The 12,996-nt window shown below is 44.0% G+C and overlaps 1 pseudogene; it reads right to left on the bottom strand.

The window, feature by feature from the left end:
- Window positions 1–9,840: 9,840 nt before the first annotated feature.
- On the bottom strand, window positions 9,841–9,940 carry LOC118758946 (U6 spliceosomal RNA; annotated as a pseudogene).
- Between the last annotated feature and the right edge of the window lie 3,056 nt (window positions 9,941–12,996).

The following is a 12,996-nucleotide window of genomic DNA, read 5'->3' as shown; positions in this document are numbered from 1 at the left end:
CAGGTCCCAAGGCTTTGGGCCATCCTCGACTGCTTTCCCAGGCCACAAGCAAGGAGCTGAATGGGAAGTGGAGCAGCCGGGATTACAACCAGTGCCCATATAGGATCCTGGTGCGTTCAAGGCGAGGACTTGAGCCACCAGGCCACAGCGCCGGGCCCCAACAGCTTTCTTCTTACAGTCTTTTCATTTACTTCTAGTAATTGCTCATCTCCTTGCTGACATTAGGCAAGCCCTCACAATTAGAAGTCCTGCAGTTCTATGCCATCTCTCATTACTCAAACCCTGCCCCATGCTACTGAATGTTCTCTTTGTCAAATTCTCTTTAGTTATCCAGCTTAAAGGCACTTTCTTCCTCTCAAAACCCCAACTGATTCAGTTTGTCTTAGTTAGTATTCTCCTCAGAGATTAGCCTTTAACCTGGGCATGAATACACATGGCATTTTCTGGAAGTGATCCTAGGGGGTTGGAAATAAGGAAAGGAATAATAAGACAAAGAAGGAAGGATGAGCATGGGACTGGTTATTGGAAGCCAACAGGATCATTATCCTGTTGGAGATCTTCTGAAAAATGAAGTGGAGTGTGCCTCAGAATCATTCTTACCAACACTAGGAGACTAGGACGTGTGTTTATGGAGTGTCATCCATCATTGGATGAGGGTTGTCCCCAAGAGTGTGAATTCCCGGAGACTTCCTGGCTTGCTACCTTTAGAGAGAAAGCCCTGAGGCAGAGAAGTAGGGCACATACTTCCACATGCTCAAAGAGGGATGATGGCTTCATGTCTAGAACTTTCTCCCATGTCTGAGCTAGTTTCATATTAGGTTTTCCTGTATAATTTCGTCGAGCACCATTTGCATTCCTGATTCTTTTTCCGCTCCTTCAGGAAGGCCAATAATCCTAATATTTGATTTTCTGAGGTTGTCTTTCATTTCTTGTATGGTCTTATTGGCTTTGTTCAGACTTGTCTCCAGCTGTTTCATGAACTGGGTGTGTTCGTTTTGTGTGTCTTCCGTTTCAGAGATCCTCTCTTCTGCTGTATTTGTTCTGTTGGTTAGGCTCTCAATTTTGTGCTCTAAGTCAAGGATTTTACTTTTCATTTGTTGTATTTCTGAGGCTATGTGGTTCTTGAATTCCTTGAAGTCCTCCCAATTCTTCTCATTGTCTCTGACATATTTTAACATTATTTTTTTGAGTTCCTTGTCTGGTAGATCTTCTATGTCTTCATCTCGCATCTCCGAAATAGACATTGGCTTTCGATCCTTTATTGGTAGGGTGTTGGCACTCTCATCTGGATCATTACCTTTTCTGGTATTTCTTCCCATTGTGTTAGTGTTTCTTTTTTGAGAGACCTAGGCACCAGTGTGCTGAGGGGTCTCCAAGCACTATCCTGTAGAGATCGGAGTCTGCAGGCGTGGAGTAGCAGGGTGTGGGAATTTTCAAGGCACTTTTGGTGCGTCTCCAGAACACTGGACCTCAGGGCGCCACTTCCAGGGCCCAGCGGATTCAAAGCGCACTCTCAGCTCGTCCCCTACAGGTATGCTACCACAGGGCATGGGGGAATGAAGGCACTCTCTGTGCGCGCCCCCTGTGCGCTGGATCACAGGGCTCGGAGCAAGGGACTATAGGGCGTGGGGTGTTCCAGGTGCTCTCTGGAAGCGCCTCCTGCGCAGGCCCGCCCACCCCAGCACTTGCAGGGGACCGACCGCCCCGGCGCTAGCAGGGAACTGCCCAGCCCAGAGGTGTGCTTGGGTTCCTGTGGGATAGCACCGCCCAGCTGAGTGCCAGACCGCAAAGGCACAGGGGAGTATCCAGTGTGCCTTTTGCCTTTCTCCCAGACACAGTTTTGGCAGTTTCAAGGCACTCTCCCGGTGTCTCTAGACGCTGGAGTCTGGGGGGGGAGGGGCGGGGAGACGAGCACCAATTGTGTTCAGGCTCTGTGCGTGCCCCTGGGGGGCCAACTCCCGAAGCCTCCAACCCACCACTGTCCCCACCCAACTCACTCAAACCTCAGGATCTTGCAGTCTGCCTCTTCCTCTGGTGGGAATCCTGGCCGCCGGTGCGTCTCCCGACTGCTGTGTCCGTTGCTTGTCGCGGCGGGTCGCGATGGAGCCTGGAGGCTGCGGCTGGTGCAGGTCCCGGGGCTTGGCGACCAAGGTGGGCAGATGCCGGCGGGTCCCGGTGATTCAGGGTCCTGGTGTCCGCAGCGGGGCGGGTCCTGGCGAGTCCTGGTGACCAGGGTGAGCAGATGCCAGCGGGTCCCAATCACCGCCAGTCCTCACGATCATTGCGTCTGCGGGTCGGTCTGCTGGTCGGTTTGCGGATCGGTCTGCGGCTTTCAGTGTCTGCACTCAGAGGTGACTCAGCAGGTCAGGAGCGGAAAGTCGTCTCCCCTGTCCTTTGCTTTGTTTTTCCCTGGTTGCTCTTCCGAGTTGTGTGGATTTTTTTGGCTCCACACTGTCCAGGGAACTTCACGTTCTTCTCCCTGTAGTTCTATGCTGCTCCACTTAGGCTTTTGTCGCGTTCTAGCCCTCTCTGTCTGTGAGCTCTCTCACAGTCTTCCTCCTATGTCGGCCATCTTGCGAGTCTCCCCCTCATATTAGGTTAAGGGAGGGAGGGAGAGAGCGAGAGAGAGAAGCACTTCTATACACAGTTTCTCTCCACAAATGACTGCAGTGACTGGGGCTGGGCCAGGTTGAAGCCAGGCACCTGAAACTGCACACAGGTCTTCTATTAGGAGGGAGGGATACAAGTACTTGGGCATATGCTGCTGTTTTCCCAGGCGTTACCAGGGAGCTGAATATGAAGTGGACTTGAACTGATGCCTACATGAGAGGTTGGTATACAGGTGGTGACTTAACCATATGCAGACCTCAGCAATGATCTTGAGAGTACTAGAGCAGCAGTGTATTGAATTGGATAGGCGTGGTTATTGATCCAAGACCATTTTCCTTTGGCTAATGACAATGTCCTTCCACATTGTAGTATGCTATGTAAATGTAACTTGAAGCTTGAGACAAAGATGTGAGATCTACCTTGGTAAATTATTAGGAAAACGGTTAGGAAGCTCAGCGCAGTGGGCCTTATGGGGTGGTTTTATTTTGCATGACCACAGAACTACCAGTGGATTGTGTTTCCTGGGGAGCCAGAGGACAATCCTTTCATTAGAGGAATAATGTAACTGAGTACTGGTTTAAGAAGTTTGATGGCGATAATTCTGTGCAGGCTGAAGGGACAATAGGAGATTCCCTAGTGTTTGTGGGTTCCCTGGAATCCCAGAACAGTACGTGCAGTTTACAGACACGAAGGGGTATAATTACCAGTCAGGTATCTGTGCCAAGCATGGAATCTGTGGAGTTCTCCAGAGCATGGTGTTCCTAGGGAAAGCCCAGAAAGCCAACAAATGGGTGAGTATGAGACAGAGAGCAACTGCCGAATTGGAAAATGTGACCTTAGACCTGTTTCTGGATACAAGCCAATTCAGAAACCAGAGCCCATCAAATAAAGGGAATCTGGATACCTCTAAAAAATTATCTTCAAAGCCATTAAGTGTATACAATGTTTATTCATGTTTTGTCCAAAGGAACCTATGGCCACTCTTTTTGAGTACACTAACATTGGAAAATAAGAGCATATTGAGCTCTCCAAAGTGCTGTTAGTTATAGAGTGAACTGGATTGAACATCAGGGTATCTGAACTGCCACCACAAGCTCCTTTTAGACTGAGACATACAGGTACCAGTTGACACAATCCTTTCTCTTACCTATTCCATTATGGCTCTGATGGGCTCTTAGTGATTCTCAGGTTGCTGTGTGTGTAATTGAGATTGATGTGCTTACCAGCTGGTATAATCATAATGCTGATCCTCTAACGTCATGGTAAATAACTGGGATAGGAAAGGCCAGGAGGAAGCTCCTGAAACTGCCTCCCTTTCATTCTCTCTGGCAAATATAATAAATCAAAAACAATACCATATTCCATTGCAATTTCTGAGATCAGTGCCAAAATAAAAGACTTAATGACCTCTAGGGTGTTCAGTTTATAAGCATGGCCCCTTTAAAGTCCAAGTGCCATGTTGACATGATGATGGACTACAAGAAACTAAAAGTGTGCCCCCAATCATGAAAGCTATACCAGGTGCTATATCTTCTGTCAGTCATCACTGAACTCCTAGCATTGGTACATGATTTTGATTGGTAAATGTCTTATACTCCTTTTTTTAAGATTTATTTATTTGAAAGACAGATTTATGGGGGTGGAGTCATCCATTCACGAGTTCATCAAGTTGAAGTCAAGAGCTCAGAACTCAGTCCAGTCCTCCCACGTGGATGGCAGGGTGCTAAGACTTCAACTGTGTACTACTGATTTTCTTGGTACAATAGCAGAGAACTAGATAGGAAGTAGAGCAACCTGGTCTTAAGTGGGTGCCCGAGGGAATGCTGGAGTCATAGACTGTGACTTAATTTGCCATGAAAACATGCCAGCCCTTAAAATATTTTATATTCAATCTCTTATGAGAAATCAAAATCAATAGTTGTGTGCATTTATTTGGGAATATGGAATTTGTATGAGCTGAAAGCTGTTGGTTATGTTTCTGTGAACATTCTCAGGGCAGATTTATCTCTCCTGTTCTCTGCAGTCATATCATTCAAAAGAATGTTAATTATCTGAGTTTTCTGTAAAAACATCACAGTGATCCATTGTGTTGATGGCATAGTGTTAATTGGGTTCTGGGGAATAGGAAATGCCAAGTTCTCTGGATAACCTAGTGAAATACAAGCATGCCACAGGGTGAAGGAAAAATGTTGGGAGACTTGCATTGATTCTGTTCTTAGGATAATGTCAAAGATGCTTGAAATCTCCTTCAAGGAAAAGGAAAAATTTCTATATCTTTCTTGTTCCTCTAAGAAGGAGAAACTGTTTAATACATCTCTTGGAGTTTTTTTTCTGAATTTTATTTTTATTTTTGCATCTTACCTTCTACCTTTAAAGCATGAACGTTCTTAGCAACAATAATTGTATGTATTCATGAAGTTCAATGTAACACTTCGACAGATGTGTACAGTGTGTATTGGTCCAACCTTGGCAATCCATTAGTTTCCCCTTTGTGCTGTTATGCTATGATTGCAGCCCTGTAGCTCTCTTCCTCTGTTTGCTCAAAAGAGATATAATAGATTATATATCTTTATATATATGTTGAACTACAGTCACCCAACTATGATGTCCTTGCATTTTATTTATTGTGCTGTACTAGACACACTCAGGGAGGGTTCCTCAAGGAAAGTGAATGGTGTGATTGATTGAGTCAAGGGTCTGTCAAATAGCAAAATTTGAACTGCAGTAACCGAGCTAGCGGAGATGCCTGTGAATGGTGACCAAGGTGTCTACTACCAGGTAGACAGTGACAAGACTGTATCTTTCAAAGGCAGCCATCAGTATCTCCCCTCCCACACCCTGTTCCTGCAGCATGAGCTTGATTCTCTTCTTACTGAGTGATGGGTCTGTGTTCCTCTTCCTCAAACTTGGCCTGGCCTTCATCACTTGATGCAATGGGGTGTGGTTAAAAAGAGGCACCATCACCTCTGTGGGTAGACTTTTAAAATTCTAGGCATTTCCACCTTGTCCCTATGGAGTGCTAACTTGGAAGCCAGACATTCTGCTGTGCGGAGACCCATTTTTTAAAAAAGATTTATTTATGGGGCCCGGCGGCGTGGCCTAGCGGCTAAAGTCCTCGCCTTGAACGCGCCTGGATCCCATATGGGCACCGGTTCTAATCCCAGCAGCTCCACTTCCCATCCAGCTCCCTTTGGGCCATCCTCAACTGCTTTCCCAGGCCACAAGCAGGGGGCTGGATGGGAAACGGGGCGGCATGGGATCCCAGCGGGTTCAAAGTGAGGACTTTAGCCATTAGGCCACGGCGCCAGGCCCAAGAAGGCCCATTGTTGCCCATGTAGATAAACCACATGGGAAGACTATGTAGATATTCTAGACCCCCAACTCAGCAGAAAGCCCTGCTGATATCCAGTATAAATACAGATGACTCCAGATGACTCCAAGCTGTGGTCACATACATTCTGGAGCAGAGAAAAGCACAGTGACTTCTGAATTTCTGAATTTTCTGATTTTATATAAGAAAAAAAAAAAAATCAGTTCTAGCTTTTTGAACTGCTGTTTCTTTTCAGACCACAAGAGGGAGACCCTATTCCTCTGAGATCTGCAAGTTCTTGAAGTTTTGCGCAGCACAACCTGCATGTCCCATACCACTTTTCCATGACCTTTTAATGTTATTGTTCTCCATGCTGTAGTGGAATCTTTGGTTTTGCATCAGATTAAAATAAAAAAAAAAAACATCACATTTAGAACATTAAAAAAAGATAAAATTTGACCCGTTAATGATTTTTAACTATTTAGCTCAGTTGTATTAAGTCTATCCCCACTACTGGGCAACCATCATCACCATCCTTTTCTAGAAGTTTCCCTCTTGTCAAATGGAAACTCTCCACCTATTATTCAAAAATCCCCCTCCCTTCTCTCCAGTCTCTGGCACTCACCATTTATCTTCTTTCTATGAATTTGACTGCTTTTGGTCATTCCTGTAGGTCTTATCATACAGTATTTGTCTTTTTGTGTGACTGACTTATTTTACCCAGCATAATGTCCTCTATTTTTAAAAATATTGTAGCATTTGTCAAACTTTTCTGCCCTGTAAAGGATACTTAATATCACATTGTATTTCTATTTCATATGTTTATTCGTTCATGCAATGATGAACACTTGGGTTGGATATTGTGTAACACAACACTGGCTGTGTGATAATGCTGCTGTGAACACAGGTGTACAATTAATTGTCCCAATTCCTGTTTTGAGCTCTTTGGGTATATATACCAAGAAGAGGAACTGCTGGATCATTTACTGCCTTTTCATAGGGTCCCATTTTACATAGGTCCTCAGAGGTACCAAGTTCTCCATACTCTGGCCAGCAGCTACGTTCTATGTTGTTTGCCTTGATGATGGCATCCTGCTCAAATGAGGCAGTCCTTACGTTTTATAAAAATAACTATGTATATTATTTATTTGAAAGGCAGAGTGACAGACACAGATACACACACAGGAGAAAGAGAGAGAGAGAGAGAGAGAGAGAGACAAAGACAAATATCTTCCATTTGTTGGTTCACTCCCCAAATGACCACAACAAGCAAAGCTGAAGCCAGGAGCTGGGAGCCAGTATCTCAATCTGTGGCTCCCTGGTTTGTGGCAGGGATCCAAGAACTGGGGCCATCTTCTGCTCCCTGCCCAGGTGCATCAGCAGGAAGCTGGATCAAAGGTGCAGTAGATTGAAATCTGGCCGAGATAATTTTCTTGTGATTGGCTGTTTCTGCTTCTCTGCTAAAAACACTCTCCAGGGAATACGTGCTAATGTGTCTGGGAGGCTTGCAGGTGACCATTGTGCTTGGGACCCTGTCCCCTTGTGAAAGACCAGAGGAAGCTCCTGGCTCTTGGCACTGGCCTGGCCCAGAAGTGGCTGTTGTGACCATTGTGGCTGTTGGACAGGCCAAGTAGAAGATGTTTCTCTTACTCTGCCTTTCAAATAAAATTTTTTAAAAATCTTGAAAGAATGCACAACCTTAGAGATTAGGCCCCATGATTTGCTCCCTGCAAGCCTGATCCCAAAGCCATTTTCCTAAAATGTTCTATGTTGCTTGGCAGAGTCAGTGACAAGAAAGAACATCATCTATGGTGGGGAAAGACAACTGTAATTACCAATCGGCAAGTAGAGAACTGTAATGTTCCATAAGCTTTTTCCCTTTGTGTCTTTCATGTCTTTTATCCATGAACGAAGAGCAGATGTAGAAACTGCTGCCAGCCACACAATTGTCAGATGAGAACTGACTTGACTGTACTCATGACAAAAATCTTTAAATTTTGGTGTTTTAACAAGGCACGTGAAATGTAGATTTCCACTGTTTATAAACTTTAACTTACAAGTGCTTTTGATTCTAATAGAAGTCTATTTTTAGTGACAGTATGATAGCGATGAAAAAAAAAAAGCCTCCGGAAGTGTTCTGGATGTCTTAAAGGAAAATTTGACTAGAATGTCCTGGATTTCAGTAACACACATGAGAAGCTTCTGAATCACTTGTCAAAGTGGGATGATGTGCCTTGCTTTGGATTTAAATTCTGTGACTTTTTTCCCCAGGAATTAGAAAATAGATATGTTTAAAATAATGGTACCTCCTCCACAACAAATTTTGATATCACAAAGAATAACCTATTTGAGGATACAATGTATCCCAAGAAGTATTTACTAGGAAAGTGAAGTGAAACATCAGAAATTCCATGTGACTCTGTTAACAGAAAGACAAGGTAAGTAAGGCCACGTCATTGCTGCTGTTGTTATCCATGATAAGGAACAGGCATAAGCATTTGCCTCTTTTTTTTTTAAGATGTATTATCATTATTTATTGAAAAGTCAGATATACAGAGAGGAGGGGAGCCAAAGAGGAAGATCTTCCATTCGATGATTCACTCTCCAAGTGGCCACAGTGGCTAGAGCTGAGCTGATCTGAAGCCAGGAGCCTCTTCCGGGTCTCTCACGAGGCTGCAGAGTCCCAAGGTTTTGGGCCATCCTCGACTGATTTCCCAGGCAACAAGCAGGTAGCTGGACAGTAAGTGGGGCCACCAGGATATGAACTGGTGCCCATATGGGATCCTGGCACATGAGAGGCGAGGACTTTAGCTCCTAGGCTACCTCATGGGGCCCAAATATTTGTCTCTTAATTGTCACAAGGAACATCAAGCAGAAAAGCCCACAAAACACACTGAAACATGGTTCTTCTCCCTCTACATTGTCTCTGTTTACTTGAAATTCATTGCATTGCCACAGCATTGTCATGATGTTTACCTCTGCCACGGCTTCCACCAAGGACTATGGCTAACTCCCTGCAGTAAAAATAAATAAATAAATAAATAAGTACCAGGCTATGTTATAGCAATTGAATTGTTTCTGTTTTTAAATGCTGTTGCATTTTTCTCTTTCTTATCAAAAGAGGTCATGGGCCCTCTCTCAAGGTTCTTGGCTTCACCTTTCATTTTCCTATCCAATGCACACCCTGAGCATTCACTTTTCCCACAGTTCCAGGTTGAACTGTGTCCTCCATGATGTATGTGCTGAAGGTACCCCAGGACACAGGATGTGACAGATGCAGAAACAGAGCCTTTAAAGAGATGGTTGAGTTAGCATGAAGTCACAAGGATGGGCTCTGATCCAACGTGCCTGGTGTCCTTCTCAAATAGGAGATAAGAACCCAGTTGGAGGGAAGACCATGTGAGATCCATGGAAGAGGAAGACAGCCAACCACAAGCCAAGGGAAAAGCCTTAAAAAGAAAGGCACCCTTTTGGCACCTTCATCTTGAGTCTCCAGGACCTCAAGAACATCCAGTTTGTTGTTATGGTAGACTTGGTAAACAAATGCCCCCACCATCAAGTCCAACTCAACAAATCTGTAAACAAACTGGATGTCTTCTCCTTTCCCCTGCCTGGGGTGGGTTCTTCAAGTGGACTCCCCACCCCTGTGTTTGAGAAAGGAAGCTGCTTCTCTCTCCCATATCAGGGCATCCAGCATTATCCCCAAACGCAGTTCAACCTTGCTGCTGTATTCAGCTTTTCCATATTTCTTCATTCTGGTTCTTGCCCTTGGGATGTGTCATTGTCATATAGTCCTTGTATGCTGGCACTTGAGTCTATCTGGCCCTCCCTCTGTCCATGTGAGGCTGGTTTGGGGCCCTTTCATTTCTTGATCACAGCTCTTGTGGCCTCTTAATTGCTTCTACTACTTGTGTTTTCCCTTATTTAGTATTTTCTTCATAGAATCATCCTTGTGCAGGGGCCATGCTAATCTCCTCTGTATCGTTCCAATTTTAGTATATGTGCTGCCGAAGCGAGCACAAGTCTTCATAGAATCATGATAATTTTCCTGAAATGTTTATTTTTGCACAACTTCCCCACTTAAGAACCTACAGTATCTTCTCATTGAATATCAGACAAAACAGCAATGCCTCTTCCCTGTGTGTAAAGTAGTGAATCATTTGACCATCCTTTAGTTGCTAAATCAGTCTCCTTGACTGGGACAGGTGCTCCGATCTACTTAGTCCATTTCCTGTATCTCAGCTTCCTGCTCCTTCCTCTGCCCAACTTCCTGCCTAGGACAGTTTCCCTTCCCCAGCCTGCTGCTTTCCATTTGAGGAGGGGCTAATCCTCTTGACACCTTCATGCGCCCTCCTACCCAGACCCTACATTTCATCTCCAAAAAGTGATCTGAACGTAAGTGTCATCCCACAGCTGACTTCTATGTGACCTTGCGTGTTCCCCCAACCCCCGCTGTGTAGGTTCAGAGTTCTGCCCTGCAGCATCTCTGAGTGGTTCCTTCTGTCTTCAGCCTGTAGGTCAATAAGTCTTAAGGCTTTGGGTGCTAAGGTGAGTGAACCAGATGCTGACCTCAGAAAGTTAACACTCCAGTAGGGAAGACAGACAGAAGTTACAAAGCAGAAAAAGTATAAGCATGGAAGAATGTGCCAGGCAAGGTGGTGATGGATGATCCAGGGGACTAGGTCTAAGCAGCAGATCAGGTCTACAGGGGGTGTTACTGCTTCTGTATGCCGAAGACTGAGCGCTTTGCCTAGCAGCCAAGTCAGATATTTCCAGGGAAGGAGCTGCATGGACTTAGCTTTTTCTTTCTGAATTTCGTGCATGTGTGGGTCCAGTTAACATCACACGACCTGCTCTGGGAAATCATTTTCTTAACCAACATCTTGAGCTCCTCCAAGAAAAAGTACTGCTTTTAGACAAGAAGGATTATATTGAGCAGTACAAAGTATAGGCTTCTTTGGTTTTAATATTTAGGGACTAAATAATGAGAGTATGTCAATCTGTCTATAGAAACAGAAATTAAAAGATGTTTATTTTTTGGTGCAAAAATTTTAAATCTATGCTTATGAGGCCTTTTCAAATAGTGAAAAATGTGTGAAAAAGAAGGAATTTCAAAATTTTAAAACCAACTTGCCTTAATTTTATTTTCATATGACGTTTAAAAAATGCTTAGTTTCATCTGCTTGAAAGGCAAAAATACAGAGAAAGGGAAAGGGAGAGAGGTCTTTCATCTACTGATTCACCCCCCAAATGGCTCCAACATCCAGGGCAGAGGCTGGCTGAGGCCAGGGGGCAGGAGATCCTTCTAGATCTACAATGTGAGTGGCAGGGGCCCAAGCATTTGAGTCATTTTCCATTGTTTCGCAGCATGCAGTAGCAGGAAACTAGACCAGAAGTTGAGTGGCTGTGACTTGAATCTGTGCCCTGATATAGAACTGGGCACCCCAAGTAGCAGCCTAACCTACTATGCCATGAGGCTTGCCTATCAAAATGTTTTTATACTTATCTTTATTTCCAATTTACATGAATTTGCTTATCTTTATTTCCAATACTTATCTTTATTTCCAATTTACATGAATTTGCTGAAGTGCCTCTTCTACCCACTGGAATTTGCATGTGTATTTTATTTCATTCTGCTGTAGAGATTTGGGTTGTTCTCTTGTACAACATTCCAAATTCTAACAATTTATTTCTACCTGCCTCCATCTCCCATATCCATCCCTTCCTTTATTCTCATTGTGAACAAGATGACTATGATGGCTATGTTTTTGATTGTGGAATCAAACAAAACTAATAGGGCTATTAAGGGGATAGAAGTTGTGGCCTTAAGCTTCCAGCTTGATGATTTAAACAAGCAAGTTAGCCAGCTATATAGTTGGGTGCACACATAATTCCTTCATGATTGCAGTCATGATAAGTCAACACAAAGAATCTCCATCAGATGTGGCTTATTGAGACCCTTGGGTTCTTGAAATAGGTTTGCTTCTGCCCTGATGCTCTACTAACTCAAACTTCTCTACCTTCCCCCAAATATTTGTCTGTAGTGTGGCAAAGTGAAATAGAATGGAGTTTGTGAAGACTGGCTTCTTGCGGAAAAGTTTGGTGGCTTTATTTTTTTATGATGATGAAAGTGACAGATTCGACAGCTAATTGCTTCATAATATCTCAACTTCTTCCTTCTCCCATATTAATAGAACCCCTGAGTTTTAGGTGGGCATGTGATTACCCAGAATGAAGTTATATTCCCATGCTTCCTTGCTGCTTTGCTACTCCCTTGTTGAACCCAGGGCGTTGGGATGTGGGAATGGTGCTGGGGCGAATCCTATAAGACAAAAAAGGAGCCCTCCCCTTCCTGTCTTGACCGCCTGACACCTTACACCCCCGCTCACTGTGACTGTGCAGTGTGACTGTGGCTGTTCTCTCTCCTGTTCCCTGGGGATGAGGGGACACTCTGGGTGAGAGAGCAAGAAGAAGCCTGGGGCCCTGATTGGAGCCCACCTCTGATCTCTAGGCTCCTCACACTCACTGATGTGAGGACAAAGAGGAATATGCTGTTCTGGCAGAACTCTTTATTTTAGGCCTGTATTTCAGCATCTAATCACTACTATGGGGGCTTAAAAAAAAACTTAGTTCATACAGCATCAGCTGAGTGATATGAACAAGATGAGAAAAAATACTTTAAAAGATATTTAATGACTTTTTTTTTCAAATCAGTACAAAATTTAAATACAAAAGTGATCTGCTATTAAGTCTCAAATCTATCATGGAAACCCAAACAAGTTACCAGTCTGTTGACCATCCATCATAGTCTGTAAAATATTTGAGAACAGTCACCCGCTACAGACAATTTTTTCCCCTGTAGGATGTTACACTGCATCAAAACTCTGTATTTAAATAACAATAATGCCAGTTTGGTCCATTTTACATGGGAAAGTTCTAGTTCATCTTGGATTAAATAGGGATGTCAACACTAACCCTAGACTTTAGAACATGTTGTTGTTTCACCTGCTTTTACACTAATGTGTCAACATGATGTGCAAAAATTAAAGGGCAAACACAGGCACACAGATCATTAT

The sequence above is a fragment of the Ochotona princeps genome, chromosome 3 (genome assembly GCF_030435755.1).
Source record: "Ochotona princeps isolate mOchPri1 chromosome 3, mOchPri1.hap1, whole genome shotgun sequence".
Classification (NCBI taxonomy): domain Eukaryota; kingdom Metazoa; phylum Chordata; class Mammalia; order Lagomorpha; family Ochotonidae; genus Ochotona; species Ochotona princeps.
Note: the sequence above shows the minus strand (reverse complement) of the source record. Positions and strands in the feature narration are given on the sequence as shown.